The 6,637-nt window shown below is 38.6% G+C and overlaps 1 protein-coding gene across 1 annotated transcript in view; it reads right to left on the reverse strand.

Annotated features, from left to right (window-relative positions):
• LOC124119640 (protein zyg-11 homolog B-like) overlaps positions 1-2,006 on the reverse strand; it is a 31,039-nt gene extending 29,033 nt beyond the window's left edge. Inside the window, exon 1 of the mRNA XM_046482233.2 lies at positions 1,879-2,006. The gene's annotated coding sequence lies outside the window, so the exon portion shown is untranslated. The remainder of the gene's footprint in view (positions 1-1,878) is intronic.
• Between the last annotated feature and the right edge of the window lie 4,631 nt (positions 2,007-6,637).

Here is a 6,637-nt window from a genome sequence, read left to right on the forward strand (position 1 = left end):
TACATTGTACTTCCTGAAGCAGACACAACTGAATGCCAGCTGGTATCAGTAGTAAGGACTTAGTGATTCTTGTTTACACAGGGAGCAGCCACATGAATACATTTACATCCTGTATTTCATCAACCAAGAGCCAAGACCTCTAATTATTACAGTCTACTTCTACCCAACCAACATACGACCCGGGGTTTTTTAGGAGCCAAACATTTGATATTCTGGGGGCTGACTGGGATATTTTATAATCTATTCCTGAAAATGATGAAAAAAAACAACTTTTATCAGGTTCCTGTTTACCCGTAATAACCAGTTTTTTACCGGTAAAATTCGGCCTGGACCAGTAATTCTTTTGACTGCAAGTCCCCGTGGACCGGCAAATAAGGTATCTGGTAAATCTTTGTTGTTGAACAAAACATCGTCAATAGTCCAAAAAGTATATTTTTCAAACAAAGTCAGCTTCTCTGTTATCAGGGTTTTCAGTTGTCTATTTTTCGTGCAAGGAAATAATATATCGCTTTGCTTCAAGCTTAAATATCTATTTGTAGTGACTTAGTCTTGAATCAAAGTGAAATATTCAGAAAAGAAAGAGAAAATTGTGATTGAACTTTGTGTGAATGGTGTGTAGATCTACATAAGTTACTTCAGAAATGACATCACTGAATTTGTCAGCCATGAACATGATGAAAGAACACTGCATTGAAATTGATGTTGAAAGAATTAAAACCAGGTAATTTTTATAAGATTTCTATTTGTTCAAAGTTGGGACTGACAAAAATTGGGTGCTACTGGTAATTTTTATAATTGTCAGTCCACCGGGACTGGCAGTTTCCAAAGCCAGCGGGAACACTGGGCTATATCTGTGACAAGTAGGGACAGCTCAGTTACGTAAGCATCAGGGTTTACAAAAGTAAAGGGGAGAAATCAGTAGTTGATGCAGCCGTTGCTAGAGGACAAAATATTATTTCAAAAACTTACTCAAATATGCATCTCATAATCACAATAATCGATTATTGAGGCCACCTTATGGACGAACTATCGTACATAGGACTGAATTAATGAACTTAAAGATCATCCTTGTCTAGTCACATGGTGCTTTTCTTGTGAATTGTACATTTGAGTAAGGTAACTGGATGTTTGAATTAAAATGAGTATAGCTGAAACATTAAAGGTAGAATATGTTCTATTATAGGTAAACATGAACACATATTGCACACATAGAACATGTGCCTACCACAAACAGGACTACAAACATACTGGTATATTCAGTGCTTGATTCAACCATGACATAATCCTTCTTGGTGGATCATATACTAATTGGAGTTACGCAGTGCTGTAAATGTGCACTATCTTACAACCACAACCAACATGAACTGACTGTTCCCGAGTGCCTTGCAATCATGGCAGTAGGCCTGTCCTGATGTCCACATACAGACACGTTGTAGCAAGATATGTATATACTATGCATAATCATTAATATTATATATACTGGATATACAGAAGGAAGGTCATGACGTTATTAACATGTCAACGTACCCAAGAAATCCATCGTCCTGTGTTAACTAAACATGCTAAAGGTAATATGCGACTGACAGTGACAGATTATATTGACAGATCTGTTGGCCTACTGCAATGTTGTTATTTATATATTATAAATAATAGCAACTGCGTGTAAGTAATTCAAGCTTTACGGCTAGGTGAACCATTCAAATGATATACACATGCTATATCAGCGTCAACATCAAACAGGAAACTTTTCAGCCCACACATTTCGTTTTCAGATCAAATATTTTCCTTCCACGCGTTGAGGGTTGATTGTGTCACTATGTTTACCCCTATCAGCAGACAAATCGTGAGAATTAATCTCCATTCCTGGATTTATCTTACCTCAACGATCAAAGTGACACTTGAGTGATTAGGAAATGTGTGGACATGGATATATAAACGTCTACTTTCTTGCTACAGGTCGTTGGCCTCTGGATTCAGCGACATCTTCGCCATGACGCAAATTCAAGAACGGTAACTCTCATTTCCGCGCACCTGCCATCCTGAAGTTGTCATTGCTGCAGACATGTTGCCATGGCTCTTCGATGTTTGTCACTCATTGTAGCCCATTTGACATTCAGTCTTGACAGTTTCTAAAGATGTGCTAAATGGGAGAGTTGCACCCGACTCGCCTAAAAAATATATATAATATTTTGGTATGCGTTTGGCAAATATAACTTAGGTTAGGCCTAAGGATCACAATTACTAGTATATTCATACACAAGTATGGAAATAATATTTAAAAAAACAACGTACCATCCATAGAATTTGTCTTCTGTCATATTTACATCTGCACTTCATGTTGAGTCGGTGGGTCAGTGCCCAGTCGGTTACGCTATTGGGACCGAGACTACAACACTAACATTTAGGTACATTATGTGTATAAAATGCATTACTATGTATTTCTGATAGTTACATACTTAATCTAAAATACAAAAACCGACCGTAGTTCGCTCAAAAACATTTTAGGCGAGTCGGGTCAATATCTTTTGAGACGAGACGGATTTTAGGCGAGTTGGGTGTATCCCAAATGGGAACATTGAAGTAGAGGGACTATACATGTATGCGATTAGAAATAACATAGCATTTGATGCTAAGATAAATATAGAAAGATAATAACATTTAAGAGGATTCTTCGCGGTCGAGTGCCCGTTTTGGTGTGGACTTTGTATATTGTATGAAACGGAGATATTGTTTCTGTGCAGTTAGGGTTTTGACTGACTGCAGTCAAAATTGTTCGGACTACTATTTGTCACAAGCATATTTCTCTTTTAACATGAGAGCATAAGTATAGGATAATAATAAAATGGTGACTGTTCCAGTATAGGATAATATTAAAATGATGACTGTTCCAGTATTGGGTAATATTAAAATGGTGACTGTTTCAGTATAGGATAATATTAAAATGGTGACTGTTTCTGTATAGGGTAATATTAAAATGATGACTGTTCCAGTATAGGATACTATTTACAGATGACTGTTCCAGTATTGGATAATATTAAAATGGTGACTGTTTCAGTATAGGATAATATTAAAATGGTGACTGTTCCAGTATTGGGTAATATTTAAATGGTGACTGTTTCAGTATAGGATAGTATTAAAATGGTGACTGTTTCAGTATAGGGTAATATTAAAATGGTGGCTGTTCAAGTATTGGGTTCTATTTTAATGGTGACTGTTCCAGTATAGGATAATATTAAAATGGTGTCTGTTTCAGTATAGGATAATATTAAAATAGTGGCTGTTCCAGTATTGGGTTCTATTTTAACGGTGATTCTTCCAGTATAGGATAGTATTAAAATGGTGACTGTTTCAGTATAGGGTAATATTAAAATTGTGGCTGTTCAAGTATTGGGTTCTATTTTAATGGTGACTCTTCCAGTATAGGATAGTATTAAAATGGTGACTGTTTCAGTATAGGGTAATATTAATATGGCGACTCTTCCAGCATAGGATAATATTTACAGATGCCTGTTCCAGTATTGGGTTCTATTTAAAGGGGCACTGATCTAAAGCAATTCCCCGGGACTGGTTGTTGCCTTTGTTATTGTTTTTCCCCCGTGTGTCCCCGGATGTATAGCAGAAATCTAGACTAGTTCGCGACCTCTGCTGCGCCATTCGTAAGCGCATTAGTCACTTTTATGGGTAGTAATAAGGGCGTATGGTCACATTGATCAACAACATGAAATACAGTTTTCGAGATGTAATGGTATGTAGGTATCTTTGTGGGTAGCATCGGTAATGATGACGAAGTTTTGATAAGTCACTTGTTTGGTAATTTTGCGATTTTCGTTTACACTATTTTGACTTGCAACACAAAGTAAATATTTCACCTGAGCATTGCTTTTTTTATAGTGTGTATATTTTTTAACTGTCAATATGTGTAACATTTTCAAATTTAGTAAACGCCTAAATATTCAGTTATTTTACAAAGTGACTGAAAAACATTTCCATCTGTATTATTATGATAACGAATTCCAAACATTTTGATGTTTAATGTCATCACCAAGAGACTGAAAATGTTACGTTGAAAAGTACATTTCTATGTTGTTTGGCTTCTAATCCTACATAACAATTTGTCGTGATGTTTTTAGGCCCTTTTGATCGTCTTAATCAATTTTAGTCAATCTGGACAGATTTTTCAGTCAAATTGACTTAAATATTTACACATTTTATAAATTGCCTGAGAGAATCACATTTTACAAATTGACGGTAATATACTCTTCAAAAAAAGAAACTTTACACTGACTTTCAAAATGTAATATAATGCAATTGTTTCAAAATAGGACACAGAAACCCTAATTGAAACACTGTTTGAAGATCAATGTACACAATGTTCAAAACATTAATCGTGTCACCTAGACAGACACACGTACACGATACAGTTAATGTCACAGGGGTACAGAAATGTCAGTATCGGTTGTGGCAACCACGTGCATTAATCACCGCTTTACACCGACGACCCATAGATGCAATCAAGTTGTCAATAACACGTTGTTGGATGTGCTGCCATTCATGCTGAAGTGCATCAAGAAGCGCCGGAAGTGTTTGGGGCGGTGGATTCCTTCTGCGAACGCGTCGATCCAACTCGTCACCACAGATGCTCAATCGGGGACAAATCTGGTGACCGGGCTGGCCAAGGTAATGTCTTGATGTTGTTGTGCTGAGCGTTGTCCTGCTGGAACTGTCCGCCATGAACGTTGACGTGAGGAAGAACGTAAGGCTGTAGGATCCAGTCTCTGTAACGCACATCTGTCAATGCACCTGCCACATGCACGAGAGGCGTCCTACCACCGTGATGAATTCCGGCCCATACCATGACACTCCCGCCGCCAAATGGGACAACCTGCTGCACACAGTTGGGGGCGTAACATTCACCCCGACGTCTGTAGACACGTGCGCGCCCATCAACACGTGTGAGTAGGAAACGGGACTCGTCAGTAAATAGTACATTTCTCCACCTTGCACGTGCCCATCTAACCCTCTGTTGGCACCAAAGCAGACGGTCCGCCAGATGACGTGGGGTCAATACATGACGTCGAACAGGTCTTCGTGCAAAAAGTCCAGCCTCCGTCAATCTCTTGCGTACCGTTTGATCTGTTATTCTGCGTACCCCAGGGCTGTGGAAGTGCGGTCTGGGAGGTGTCGCAGCCGGATGTATCGATCTTGTGCTTGGGTTGTCACCTTTGGTCTTCCTGACATTGGTCTGTCGTCAACTCTGTTGGTGTTGTTGTATCGGGTCCACAGTGCGGAGATTGTCTGTCTGGATACGCCAAAGTGCCTGGCCACTTCTTGCTGAGTTGCTGCAGCTTGTAATCTCCCAATGGCGTTGTTCCGTTGAGCTGCATTCAGTCTTGGCATTCTGTCACTGCCTCTACTGTCGTTATAAGGACTGTATGAACAGCCGTTGATGTCGATTTTTATACCCATTCAGCAGGGGGGCCTGCATGCCTAAATGCAGGATCCTGAAGTTTATATATACACGCTTACAAAGGAAAAGACTTGTGAAAACAACGTCCATCGCACATTGAAGAATTTCCCAACCAAGACGTAGAGGAACAAGAACGAATTGGTTCTATGCTATAGCAAATGAAGGAAAACAAAATGCAAATACCATAATTACAACCTACCAAATTTATGTGTATCAATTTTAGGCAGCTTCCTTGTTCGAGGAATGTATCCGTGAATATCCACACAAAGGAACAATATCCCACTCGTCTGCAGCTGTACAAAGAAACTTATTCGATGTCGAGTGTCTCTGTAGCAATCAAATATTTTAAAAGGTATATATCGTTTCAGGATATTATAACCCGTGTTCGTTTCTCAACTGATCACTTAGATTGTTTCAGGTGTTTCACATAGGTGTCAAGTCTCAAGGGTCGGCTGAGAAAGCCCACGTGACAACTATTTTCATAACGTCCACGGTTCCTAAAAAATCCATTGAGTGATAGATAACAATGAGCAATCCATCAACGTATTATCAGTTAACCCTTTGAACAAAGTATGTAGTTTTTACATCGGCACCTCACGCCATGATATGAGTGTATTCCCTTTGTTTTAATAAACCTAGACATGTAAACACTCACTTTTGACATATCCACTGTGCAAGATAACAGTGATTAATCAATCAACGTATATACTGTTAATCCTTTCATGACTAGGAACGATCCGTTGATTTACAAAAAAAATAACTCAAGTGATCATTCCCCTCTTGCTGGGCTGCCACGTGCATACTACATAATACACATTTCACCTCACTTCAAACCTGGATTTAGATTGAATAATTACCCCAGACACAATAAATGCCAAATGGGAACCTTTGTCAGGTAATCTAAGTGGTGCTACCACTAATTGTACCTGTAATAAATTCATTAACTGAGCATCAAGTGAATGACGACAAATACACAAGTGTAGGGTTATACCAGAAAACATGGATTACAACAAGGGAGAAGTAATCGTGGTGACTCTTCCAGTATATGATAATATTCAAATGGTGACTGTTCCAGTGTAGGATAATATTAAAACAGCGACTGTTCAAGTATAGGATAATATTCAAATGGCGACTAGTATATTACCCCAAAACTGAAGCGATCTTCATTTT

Source organism: Haliotis rufescens, unplaced genomic scaffold (genome assembly GCF_023055435.1).
Source record: "Haliotis rufescens isolate VD_foot unplaced genomic scaffold, xgHalRufe1.0.p SCAF_2, whole genome shotgun sequence".
In the NCBI taxonomy this organism is placed as follows: Eukaryota; Metazoa; Mollusca; class Gastropoda; order Lepetellida; family Haliotidae; genus Haliotis; species Haliotis rufescens.